Source organism: Erinaceus europaeus, chromosome 2, assembly GCF_950295315.1.
Source record: "Erinaceus europaeus chromosome 2, mEriEur2.1, whole genome shotgun sequence".
NCBI classification, from domain to species: Eukaryota; Metazoa; Chordata; class Mammalia; order Eulipotyphla; family Erinaceidae; genus Erinaceus; species Erinaceus europaeus.
Genome location: NC_080163.1, coordinates 25,697,337 through 25,711,231, shown reverse-complemented (window position 1 = coordinate 25,711,231; position 13,895 = coordinate 25,697,337). Strand labels below are relative to the sequence as shown.

The following is a 13,895-nucleotide window of genomic DNA, read 5'->3' as shown; positions in this document are numbered from 1 at the left end:
GGTATCTTCCTTACTCTAACCCTCAATTTATAAATCATTCCTTAAATAAATTCCCCTTTAACCACACAATTTGACTATTGTCTGATGAATGCTAAAGAATAAAAAAGAATAAAAACCAAAAGGCAACAATAAGCTTATGTTTTCCTTGGAAATAATGTCTCCCCTCCCCAGAATTAGTTTTCTATTTTATTTCCTATTAACTTTAGGTATAAATAACCACAAATATAGATCTCACCCTTGCCCCACGTTTTTGAGACTGAAATGGCTGATCTTTAATTTGCTGATCTACATGCTGTATTCATTTGCCCCCTTCATGTGATGGTAATAATCTTGAGGTCATCCCTTGGGTCCATACTCCCAGAGGGATAGAGAATGGGAAAGCTATCAGGGAAGGGGATGGGATATGGAGATATGGTGGTGGGAATTGTGTGGAGTTGTACCCCTCCTATCCTATGGTTTTGTTAATGTCTCCTTTTTAAAATAAATAAATTAATTAATTAAAAAAATCTTGAGGTCATCTATACTGCTGGATCAATAAGGAAGGTCGTACTCTAAGATTTAGATTGAGTTGACCCCCATTTTCTGCCAGGGATGTGCTTCAGAAAGTTGGGGAATATGTAGTAATTTTTTTTCTCTTTTGCAGTAGCTTTGTGGAGTTACCTCTTATTAGTGCTTCGGTGTTTGATACGTAACTGTTGACTTTTTCAACCCTGTAAAGAAATGCATTACTGATCTCTCACTCAATTTAGATTTCAGGCAAGACAAAGGTAGCCTCTTTAAAAAAGAAACTAATTTATCCTCTCTTGTGAGAAATTATCTCTGACTTCATCTTTTCTGTAAGACTGTCTAAAGTGGGAAGAAGCAATCAGTATGCCAAACGTCCTGAATTTTCTCAGCTAATCCCCTTAGAGTTATAGGCTCAGATAGTTTGCAGTTTGCCTTCCAATAGTTGACAGGTAACAGTTTAGTCAGATTCTTGTCTTGCCATAACAGGAGTCGCTAGCTTTCTGTCCCTGATTATCTGGGGTTACCTGCTCTCTGTTCAATCGATAAGTTAATATTACATGTATTTTGTGTCACATTTCCAGGTTTCAAGCCTTTACTAATGACACCCCCAATTTGTAACGAATTCATTGTTTAATAAATATTTATTGAATATTAAAATTATTAAAATAATTCACTATTTAATAATAGATTTAATGACTATAATAAAGATGTTAGTTTATTTATCATGTTACAGCTTGCACAAAATAAACATACCCATTATGTTGGCTCCATGATTTTAAGATCCACGTCCTGTCTACCTGACTGACTGTTTTGTTTTTGGTTTTGCTACCAGGGGTTAAAGCTGGGCCTCATACTGATGTGAAGCATGCATTTTTTTCTTTGACCTATATTCCTACCTTGTTGACTTTAGTTTGTGACTTCTTTCATTTTCATGTTTTTGCCCAAAATGATTTCTATCACTGGGAATTTCATGTTCCAATCATCAGGAAGAAGTCAAAATGCAAGTAGAGAGCATGGTTCATTTCTTTTTTTAAAAAATATATTTATTAGATAGAGACAGAAATTTAGAGGGAAGCAGGAATCAGAGAGGGAAAGAGACAGACAGAGCCCCACAGCTCTATTTCATCACTCATGAAGCTTTCTCCCTGCGGGTGGGGACGAGGGGCTTGAACCTGGATCCTTTTGCACTATGATGTGTGTGCTTAACCAGGTGTACCACTACCTCCCCACCCCCCCATGATTTATTTCTTTATGCATACAGCCAGGGAGTTGCCAATGTCACAACTTTGTCACCATGTCACACACCTTTCTTTACAGGAGATTGGAAAATATAGCTTTACTCTGCCTGGTTATGTGCCCAGCTAAAATTCGGGGGCTTTAGCAACTTAGAAGCAAATGAATGTTGGAAAAATCCAGCAATTTTTGCCTTGTTATTTGAATCTAAATCATATTCCTCTATAAAAATCTAATGTTGTAACCCTATAGTAATGACTTATGTTGGCACCTCAGTTTTCTTCAGTGGGTCTGAAATATTTTATCTTCAAAAAATACTAGAGACTGGAGACCTTGCTAGCCCTCTGGAACTTTTTGAAAGTTGAAAATAATCCCTTAAAAAGAGGGCTTTTGTTACTCTCTACCAAGAATCACATAATTCAATATTTTGTTGAAATGGTAGATGGAATCCTCCAGTCTCTAAGGGAACTTCAGTTCTTGATGTATGAGGAACTATAATAATGTGGAGGCCAGAAGTTAGCTGGGGGGAAATTACAACCAAGTTTGCTTCAGCCAAAGTTTAAAATGGTCCAGTAAGACTTAATTTTTTCCCTAATAACTTATTATATATATCAAGGTTTTCCAGAGATTGGAACCAATAGGATATATAGGTAGGCATACATATCTACATAGATATAGGAAAACCAATAAAATATATATTTAATAGTATATACGTAATATTTGGAAGAAGTATATGTATTTGGAAGATTAGGATGTACATATACATGTATACATATGTATGATATTGATTATAAATAATTGGCTTACTAATAGTGGAGGTGGAGAAATTCTGAGATATGCCATCCCTGAATTGGAGAACCAGCAAGCTGATGGTGTAATTCAGTTTAGGTCAGAAAGTCTGAGTACCAAGAGGACTGATGTCCATGTATAGAAGAAGAAGGATGTACCAGTTCAGACAGAGACAGCAAGTTTACTTTATCCTCTACCTTTTCATTTCATTCAGGCCTATCCACATTGGTGAAGGTGATCTTCATTAGAAAGATATTTCAAATCCCCCTTAGCAATACCCTTACAGAATGCCCAGAATTATATATGCTTATGTGTATATGTATGTGTATCTGTAGGCATACAAAAATATATACACAATATGCACACACACACACACACACACACACACACACACACACACACACACACACACGACATCTAGGCATCCCTTAGTTCAGTCCAGTTGACACATAAAATAAACCCTCACATATTCTCCAAATATTCCAACCAGAAACAAACTTAAATCTAAGAAAAAGCTCAGGATAGACTCTGGAGTTAGAAAGAATCTATGTAATTCTCTAACTTTTTGTAAAAAGAGGAAAAACTAATTTTTTTTCCTTGAGAAAAAACTGTTTCAGTAGAGAATGTTCAAGATCAGCTTGAAATGTCTTGAGGTTCCAGAAAGTAAGGAAGTGGTGCAAAAGTGCTGGGGATTCATGATGAAAAGAACAGAGGAACCAAGCAGAATGACAAAAGTCTGGAAAAATCAAGCAAACCATTTAAACAATTAATTGTAAGTAATTAAGATAAAAATAAATACCCATGTGTTCTGATTGATAAAGAAAAAAAACATAAAGGGAGAGTGGGAAAATTTTCCTTATATTTCCAACTGATTGATGTAAATACAATGAGACAAATGCCTAAGTAATAGTTACTATGATTTAAGAACCATAAAAGGAGGCTAAAACTCATGGGTGAAAGTTTGATGATAAAGAGAATTATTTGCAGAAGCTCAAAGTACTCCTCCATAAATACTGATTAGTTACAGTGAGGTACTAACATAGTGCAGGAACTTGGTAATAAGCCTAACCTTTACCTGGAGATCAAAGTGAGTTTTTTCATAATGTGACATATTACATCATGTTCCTACAGAGGAGGGGCACAGAGAAGGCCACAATATAATTTCAGTGATATTGCTGCCAAAATAAGGAAACATCAGAGAAATTAAAATGAAGAAACGTTGTATAAATAGCCAGCCAATATTCTTTAAAAATGTCAAGGGCAAGACAGATAAGGGAAGATTGCAGAACTGTTTACATTGGAGGAGACAAAGGAGATATAACAACTAAATGCAGTGTGAGGTCTTGGGTTGGAGCCAGAGAAATGTATTTGTGAGATAATTGGTGAAAATTGAATAAATATAGTAGGGAAGTGACATAATACCCATGTTAATTTCCAGGCTCTGATCATTATTACACTGTTGTTATGAAACATGTTAATATTTGGGTCAGCCAGATAGAGGGCATCCATAAAATCTTCGTTCTTTTAAAGACTTTTTTCTTTTCTTGGGAAAGAATTTTCATTTTTATTTTTTTTTCCATAGGTTTTAATGGAGTGGGGGAGGTTAGTGGTTTCTAGCACACGTGTTGACACATGGTTATAATTTCTCATCTCCCTGTGATAAATGGCTGCAGAACACTAACCCCCCCCCCCACTCAGGTTCTTTTCCATCATTATGCATCAGGACCCCAAGGCCATCTCACCCTATTCCTTTCTCTCCTTCTTCAGATTCTTTTGCTTTGGTGCATTTCCCCCTTAAGTCTTGAATTATTTCAAAATAAAAATTTAAAGCAAGAGGGCTGGCAAAAATAATTCGCTTGGATAGTGCATTACTTAGTCATGTGTGCGACTCAGGCTCATGCTTTGTCAACACCATATTGAAGGAAGCTTGGTGCTGTGGTCTCTTTCACTCTTTCTCTCTCTACCTTTCTATCTAAAAACTATTATTAAAGAAGAAAATGATGATATGGCTTCTGAAGGGACACTAGGCATTGTGAAGATTCTTCTCCCCCTTATAGGTAATTGCACTTTAAATGCAATCTGATTGTACTTAAGTATGATTTTAAAAGACCTTGTTATTTGGTTTTTAAACTTATTAAATTATCTTTATTTATTTATTTGATAGAGATAGTCAGAAATCAAGAGGAAGGGAGAGGGAGTGAGAGAGAGAGCAAGAGGAGCGAGAGAGAGTGAGAGAGAGCGATCGAGAGAGAGAGAGAGAGAGAGAGCGCGATCGAGAGAGACTTGAAGTACTGCTTCACTACTCACAAAGCTTTCCCCCTGCAGCTGGGGACTGTAGGCTTGAACCTGGGTCCTTGAGCATTGTAACATGGGCACTCAACCAGGTGCACCACCACCAGGAGCTATAAACGAAATGTTTTAAAAATTCAATAGAGGAACATGCACACAAAATATCAGTCCACACATTGCTTTTGACACTCAACTTAGCAGGTGACTGAAGTCATGTTGAAGAAAATTGTTATAAAATCTGAGGACAATTAAATGGCGGCTACTGAAACAGAATACTTTTAGAAACATAGAGAGAGATATGAGGAAGTAAAAAACTAACAGCTTTTCGGGGAAAGATGTCTATGTGTTTTCAGTGAAGAATGATAAAAAAATAACACTCCTTCCCCTCTCCCTCTGTGGATGAAGTCAAGAACATTTCTATGATTTCAAGTGGTTTGCTTACATGATATATCTCAAAGGGATTTCAACCTGAACTGATAACTTTATAGCTGGAAGAGGGGATGCATTGGATCGACCTTCTCGTGGTGCATCCCGTGAGTACCCATTTATTGGGGAAACTGACGATCCTTCCTAGCCGACTGAATCCACATGGATCCCAGTCACTTTCAAAGCCAGCAACAAGCAGACATCAGGCTCAACCTGACGCTGTTGACTGGCTACGGAAGAAGGGCAAACGCTAGAAGAAGAAGAAGCTGGAAGAGAATCTTTAAAGTTGATGCTAACAAATCAAGATTCTCTCAGATTAAACTGCAGATGGCTTTGGGAGCAAGGAGTTTTTTTTTTTTTTTTTTAAAGAGTTTTATCCTTTTCCAGGAATGGAGGAATGTCTTCACTTAGCAAACACAGAAATTGATGCTGCCATTAGTGGTCATACATAGACTTTTTTTTTTTTCATGATAGAGACAGAGAAGGCAGAGAGTTCAACAGAGAGAGAATAACTGAAAATATAGCTTCATTTACTGTGGTAGAGGCCAAGCTCAAATCTGGGTCACACACATAGCAAAACAGCACACTACTCCAGTGAGCTATTTCACAGGTCCTCAGCAGTCATCCTTCCTAGCCGACTGAATCCACATGGATCCCAGTCACTTTCAAAGCCAGCAACAAGCAGCTCCTGATGTTGGTCCTGCTCTTCGAGTCCTCCAACTTAATGTTGAGGGGCTGTCCTTTGCCAAACGACCCGAACTGCCCCTGTGGCTACAGACAGACTATGACCCACATAGTCAACGACTGCCACCTCTCCAGATTCAAAGGAGGTCTCGAAACTTTACATCAGGCTCAACCTGGCGCTGTTGACTGGCTACGGAAGAAGGGCAAACGCTAGAAGAAGTATGACTGCTTCTTCTTCTAGCGTTTGCCCTTCTTCCGTAGCCAGTCAACAGTGTCAGGTTGAGCCTGATGTCTGCTTGTTGCTGGCTTTGAAAGTGACTGGGATCCATGTGGATTCAGTCGTCTAGGAAGGATCATCAGTTTCCCCAATAAATGGGTACTCACGGGATGCACCACGAGAAGGTCGATCCAATGCATCCCTACTTAAAGGCCACTTCTAATTGTGGTGTCAAGCTTTGAGGGGAACAGGTTACTAGAAGCAGGTTATGACTGGTACTAATTGCCAGTCAGCAGCCCTTCCCATTTCTCTCACAGAGTCATTGTTTCATTCAGAGTAGCTCCAGGGGAAGTAGCAACTATTCAACCCGGTCATGGCCATGTACACATATACTCGTTAAACACAATGCAACAGTTGTGGTCACTTTTTCCTTTTTTTTTTGACCAGAACACTGTTCAGCTCTGGCTCATAGTGGTACTGGGGATTGAGCCTGGGACGTCCCAACCTCAGGCATAAAAGCTTGCTGTATAAACTGCTGTACTAGCTCCAAGGCAGTTGTGGGCACTTGTCTTTGTCCCAGGTCTAAGATAACTATAACAATTCTATTACTCTTTGTAGATGGGGACCACATGACATTGTTGTGTAGGGAAATATAAAGTGAGGTGTTTTTGATAAACAAAATATTTTACTTATTTATTAATGTTTTATTTATTTATTATTTGATAGAGAGGGAGAGAAATTGAGAGGAGTGGGGGAAATAGGGAGGGAAAGAGACAGAGACACCTGCAGCCCTGCTTCACCACTCGTGAAGCTTTCGCCCTGCAGGTGAGACCAGAGCTTGAACCTGGATCCTTGTGTGCTGTAGTTTGTGCGCTTAACTAGGTGTGCCACTGCCTGACCCTTTATTTATTTATTTTAATGAGAGATGTAGATAAATAGATAGATGATAGATAGACAACTGCACTGATCAGCTCTGGTTTAAAATGCTTTTCTGGGGCAGCCTGGAATGTTCCTACTCATGATCATAGAATGTGAGCTCAAATCTACAGGGATGCAGAGGTCACATAGGCTCCTAAGCTGAATATGGGCCCCAGATCAGATCAAATCAATAGGGTTTACAGTCAACAATATTTATACCCCTTTCCCATATTAGGGAGCTACTCTCTTCCATGATCCAGCTTTCTGGTCCTTTTCCAGCCATGACATCATCTCCCCAGACAATAACTTGGGTCCACCTGCATATCAGATTTCAGGCTCAGGGAAAAACAAACAAACAAACAAAAATTAGTATAGCCACAGGCCCTTTGGAATGTAACTAAAATATGCCTACTAGCTATCTACAAAATGGAGTACCACCAACTCTTCATCTGCACTATTCTAGCCTTTAAGTTCATGATTGATCAACAATTTGTTTGGCCTTGTATGTTAACTCTCTTGTCAGCCACCAGGTTCCAGAGGCTACCATGATGCCCACCAGATTTCCCTGGATAGACAACCTCACCAATGTGTCCTGGAACTCTGATTCCCCAGAGCCCCACCCTACTAGGGAAAGAGAGAGACAGGCTATCAATGCCCATGTTCAGTGGGGAAGCAGTTACAGAAGCCAGACCTTCCACTTTCTGCATCCCACAATGACCTTGGGTCCATACTCCCAGAGGGTTAAAGAATAGGAAAGCTATCAGGGGAGGGGATGGGATAGAAGTTCTGGTGGTAGGTATTGTGTGGAGTTGTACCTCTCTTATCTTACGGTTTTGTCAATGTTTTCTTTTTATAAATTAAAAAAAAAAAAGCTTTTATATCCATTTTGAACTCGGATTGCTGGATTTAGAGTCCAGAGTGCTAACCATTACACCATGGAACCCACTCACTTTTTTTTTTTTATTGTCTTTATTTATTGATTGGATAGAGACAGTCAGAAATAGAGAGGGAAGGGAGGGATAGAGAGGGTGAGAGACAGAGAGAAACCTGCAGCACTGCTTCACCACTTGTGAAGCTTTCCCCCTACAGATGAGGACTGGGGGCTTGAACCTGGGTCCTTGTGCACTATAACATGTGCACTTAACCAGGTACACCACCACCTGGCCCTCTACTGCAATTTTTAAGAAAGAAGTGAGATTTACCAAATATGTGATTTTTGATTGGACAGTTTTAGGATATAACACCAGGATTGGGCTGTTACCTCCTAAATCCCCATTTAGAAGCTCATACTACCTGCATCTTGTTTGAACTTCCCTTTTGTGTGATGAAAAATAACCTAGTTATATAAATATTCTATACAGCCTTTCTTTTAAGTATCTATTTTTTTAAATTTTTTTTATTGGGAGAGTAATGTTTTGTAGTTGACAGTTCACACAATAGTTTGTACATGTATAATATTTCCCAGTTTTCCACATAATTATCTATTTTTTAATGCAAATAAGGTATCTTGCCTGGTCAGAAGATTTGCCGTTGCCGGTTAAACAACATAATGTAATTCTTTTTTTTTCCCTTTATTGGGGAATTAATCTTTTACATTCAAGAGTAAATACAATAATTTGTACATGCATGACATTCCCCAGTTAACATAATGTAATTCTTATCCCATATCAGTGATACCTGTGCACACTCCCTCTAGTGGTTCAACTTATTTAAAAAACTCACTGAACACTCTAGACCAATTTGATTTCTAGCTGTACTGTAACTATACTCACAATTGTTTTCTCATAATATTTCTTCAACTATCTAGAACCATTGCTTTTTTAATACATCATTTTAAGGTCAGAGTAGAAAACAGATGGCTGGCAGGGTGAGATTTGTGCCATTTGAATTTAACACAAAGGAAAACAAGGCAATTTATGAGCTCAGTTCATCAGACAGGGATGAGTGTGAGTACTGTACTGAGGGAGACAGCAAGTCACAGAACAGTTTCTGTGTTTTGGGAGTAGACATCTGAAACTGATTTTTGAAGATGTATTTATTTACTAATCAGAGAGAAAGGCAGAGAGAACCCTAGAACATCACTCTGGCACATGCAATACCAGAGGTCAACTTTGTACATTGTACTTGAGACTAGTGATTTTTCTACTATACCATTTCCCTGGATGCTGAAGCAGACAATTTCAATTTATTGTGCAATTATTTTCTGTTTTCTGCTTTGATTGGTATCTAGCTTATGGAGTGCAGGAAAGGACATAGAGATGGTCTAGTAAGTTTGTGCTATGCACTGTGTTTATGATTTTAGTTGCCAACTTCCATTTTCATTAGTGTCACAGTGTCCTCTGTGATCCTTGTGACGTCACTGGACTTGTAGTTCCAGGTCTGTGTTGTTGCTACATTTGAGGCCTTTCAACATGGTCTTAAGCTTGTTTCCACATGTTCCCTTATCTTTCTGAGGAAAGGGAATGACAAGTATGAAAAGCTTCTTGTTGCTTTATTATAGCACTCTGGATATGAAGGAAGCATGATTTGGGGACTATGTCAACTTAGAGTGACTTCATATTTTTTTAAAAGGTTTTTTAATTTATTTATCAGAAAGATAGGAACAGAGAGAGAAAGAACCAGACATCACTCTCTGGTACATGTGCTGCCAGGGATTGAACTCAGGACCTCAAGCTTTAGAGTCTAGTGCTTCATCTACTGTGCCACCTCTTGGACCACAATATTCTTTTTCTTTTCAATCTCTTTCTCTCTCTCTCTTTCTTAAATTGTTGCCAGGATTATCGCAGGGGCTCAGTGCCTGCATAGCAGATCCATTGTTCCCAGTGTTCATTTTTTTTCTTTTTCTTTTTTTCATTTGATATGACAGAGAGAAATTGTGAAGTGAAGGAGAAACAGAAAGTGGAAAAAAGACACCTGCAGCTCTGCTCTGCCATTTGTGAACCTCCTCAGTTCAGGTGGGGACTGAAGGGTTTGAACCCTGGTCCTTGTGCATGGTAAAATGAGTGCTCAACTTGGCCACTCCCTGGACTCCAAATGACTTCATTTTCAATGTACAACTTTCTACATATTGACTCATTCATGATGACATTGTAATAATAAATTGAATTCTTTTAAAATTGTGTGTGTGTGGAAAAAAAGAGAGAAACTAACCAGAGGGCTACTCTGCATTTCATTATGATTTGTTTATTTTTGTCTTTCTTATTATGTGATCAGAAAGCTTCTAAGAGGGCAGTGATCAAATCCAGGGCCTCACACTTTCCAGTTCTATGTTCTACCTGCTGAGTCACCTCCCTGCCCTTCTTGATGGCTTTTAGTGGTGGTGGTGGGGATACATGTCCCATGTCTCCTTACGAAATGGGAGGGATACCTACATTTCTTTAATTTAAATTTTTATTAGTAATTTACAAAACTACAAAATAGCGGGGGTACAATTCCCCACCGTTACCACCACCAGATTTCTGTGTCCCTATCCCTCCCATTGGAAACTGCAGTGATTCTCCCAAGGTCAACAGATATGGGTTGCTTATTATCTATCTACCTATCTATCTATCTTCCAACTTTTTCTATGGTCCTGCCTTCTCTTCCATTTTAAGTCATAGCTACACCTATTACTACTTACAAATGTCTTTCCTTTTTTCCTTAACTGTCTCTGGGTCCTTCATGGAACTGGGCTTCAGTGCCCTCTAGTAATCTTCCCCTAACATTTCTTCCCTTCTGGGAGTATAGACTAAAATTCTTTTGGGGGTGCAGGTGGGAGGTCTGGCTTCTGTAGTTGTTTCTCCACTGGACATGGGCATTGGCAGGTTGATCTATACCCTCAGCCTGTTTCTATCTTTCCCTAGTGGAGTAGGGCTCTGGAGAGGTGAGGTTCTGGGGCACATTGGTGAGGATGTCTACCCATGGAGTTCAGAATGGAATCATGATAGTATCTATATCTTGGTATCTGAAAGGCGGTAAGTTCTGAGGCAGGACAAAATAGGGATACTCACATTTAAGGGGTATTTATGCATTGAGGCTGGGGAGCTGACTTAGAAGTGGGCATATGCCTTATTTATTTATTGACGTCTTAGTGCCATGGGGGGATTTTTTTTTTGAAAGATATAAAAAAAAACTACTGGTCACATTAAAGCATTACTATTATAACCAATTATGAACCAGACTTTTGTAAGTTACACACCTTTTGCTGCAACAGTCTTACATGATAGACCTTTTCCTTAGACCTAAACTGAGTTGGAAAATGAGAAGCAGGGAATCTAAGCACTTTGTTTTTATTTTTTTAAAGATAGAGACAGAAAGCCAGACAGGCAGAAAGTGAAAGAGACTATAGAACCAAAGTTGCCTTCAATGAAGTGGGGACAAGGCTCAAACCTTGGTCACTCACCTGGCAAAGCTGTGAGCCACTCAAGGGATCCACTTCACCAAATGTGAGTACCTAATCACTTTGCATTTGCTCATTCAGCTATTCAGTGGCGGCACTTCTATTCAGGTTTCAGGAAATTTTGGAAACTTTCCACCCTGGGTCAATCCAGCACAGGTAATTGTGACTTGGGCACTGAGAGATGACATTTGAGACTATGGGTGGCTGAGATAGGAGGCACTGATGAGGGAGGTGAGCTAACTACACCTGTCTCTAAGCCCACATGGCCCCACTGCTCCATGGGGGTGTGAACAAGGAGTTCACTCTATGCCTTGGTCTTGGCAATTTCTGCTCTTGAGAGAAAATAAAAAAGGTGAATGGGGGTGAGGCCAGATTCCTTGGGACTTTTCAGGTAGGGGCCATTATCAACTGTGTTGAGAACACAGGAGCCAAAAATCTGACTATCATCTCCATGAAGGATATCAAGGGACACTGAACAGGCTGCTGGTGTGGATGACATGATGATGGCCATAGTCAAAAAAAAAAAAAAAAAAAAAAAGGCAAACCAGAGCTCAGAAAGAAGGTACATCCAGCCATGGGAATTCGACAATGAAAGTCACACCAGAGAAAAGGTGTTGTATTTCTACTGTAAAAACTCAAGGGGAAATGAAAGTTTTATGTCAGCACAGGGACAGCTGCAAAGAAGTCATGGCTCAGGGTGGCATCCTGCTGGCAGTATTGCATGATTCTTTGGTGTATTTGTAAAAAATAAAAAAACTTATTTGTCATCCGTCCCCCCCCCACCCCAGCCAAAAAAAAAAAAAAAGACAAGAGGCATCAATAGCTGGGACTGACAAGAGAGACAAGATGTAATGACTAGGTAGCAAAAATACAAAACAAAACAATTTGGAATAGGCCTCTTGAACTGTAAAACAGGAGTCGCTCCTAAAATCTTCAGTGGACATGGTCCAAAGCCCTCATTAGATGCCCAAAACTATGGACAGAATCAGATCCTATGTTTTTTCTTTAATTTTTTTTTTTGTTATCTTTGTTTATTTGAGAGAGACTGCCAGAAATCAAGAGAGAAGGGGGTGATAGGGAGAGAGACACCTGCCACACTGCTTCACCACTTGCAAAGCTTTCCCACTGCAGGTGGGGACAAAGGGCTCGAACCCTGGGCCCTTGCACATTGTAACATGTGCACTCAACCAGATGAGCCACCACCCAGTCCCAAACCTATATTCTTTCTACATACATACATACATACATAGATACATACATACCATGTTAGAGTTTAGATTACAAATCAGCCACAGGAAGAGATCAGTAACAGTAAATAATAGTAACAGATTACAACAATATATTGCAACAAACAGCTATTTGGAGAGATCAGTATCTTAGAATATCCTATTATATGCGATATTTTCAGGATTCTGCTGATCAGAGATAGCAGAGACCACAGACAGTTTAACTAAGGCCAAGCAGAATTCTTAGGCTAATGTGATGCCACTGCAAATCATTTTACCTCTTGTACCTTTGAAGAGGTAAAATTCTAGTTGAAATTTTTACCCAAAGTTTACACTTCAAAAGTTACCAAGGCTTAGCACTTGAGACAGCTTTCTCAGAATTTGCCTTTTTCTTTGAGGCCACACTGTGCAGTGGGCAGCCATAGATGGGCTTAGTCCATTGGTGGTAGACAGGTCTGTATCTTCAAAATGGATATGGGATAGATTTTTCTAAAAATTTTGCTGTTGGTGTTTGTTATCATCTCATGGCCATCTAGATCAATAAATCCTCTCACCATTTATTTTATCTTTAAAAAAATAGAATAGTTGTTCAAAAAACATTTAGTGTAAGTAGGGAAAGCCTATTAAAAGAAAAAGAAGGTCAGAAAGACACAACAAGGGAGTATTTGCTTAAAGCATCCATCAGAAGACTCTAAGTAATGCAAATGGGCCAAGGGAAACAAGACACAATTAAGGCGAAACTCATTTCCTCAAGATTGCTGACATGTGACTTTATGAATCTTGAAAGGTAGGAGGCCAAATGAGATCTAATTGCATCTTATTTAACTTGGCATTTCATAAGGATAACCCTTGGCTCTCTCTATCTGCAAATCTTACACTTTGGTCAAACTGACCTTGCTCTAATGTGTTTTCTTTTTTTGCAAATGTGAAGGATTTTTGATCATACAATAGTAACTCAACTAACAGGGTCTTCAACTATAACTGTAGACTCTGCTCTAATGGAAACCACATTACCAGAGGAAAGAGTTTCATTCCTTATTATCGTATTCTAACTCAAATAGTTTTCACAGCGGGATGTAAAGAGGGGCCCAGAAAAAATAACTCAAGAAATATTACTTTTACAAAGATTCGCACACTCCGTTTAAATATACTAGAAAAACAGAGAAAGAGAGAGAGAGGGAGAAAAGGTTACCCAGATAAATACATGTGCATAGTTAGAAGGAGATGT

General features: G+C 39.1%; 1 long non-coding RNA gene and 1 pseudogene across 2 annotated transcripts in view; both read right to left on the bottom strand.

Moving 5' to 3' along the window:
• LOC103117811 (structural maintenance of chromosomes protein 2-like) overlaps nucleotides 1-11,952 on the bottom strand; it is a 51,934-nt pseudogene extending 39,982 nt beyond the window's left edge. Inside the window, exon 1 of the transcript XR_009548423.1 lies at nucleotides 11,752-11,952. The product of XR_009548423.1 is annotated as a structural maintenance of chromosomes protein 2-like (transcript). The remainder of the gene's footprint in view (nucleotides 1-11,751) is intronic.
• The window catches only part of LOC132534047 (uncharacterized), a 590,553-nt gene that overhangs the window by 309,566 nt on the left and 267,092 nt on the right, over nucleotides 1-13,895 (bottom strand). The gene's annotated exons all lie outside the window — the stretch shown is intronic.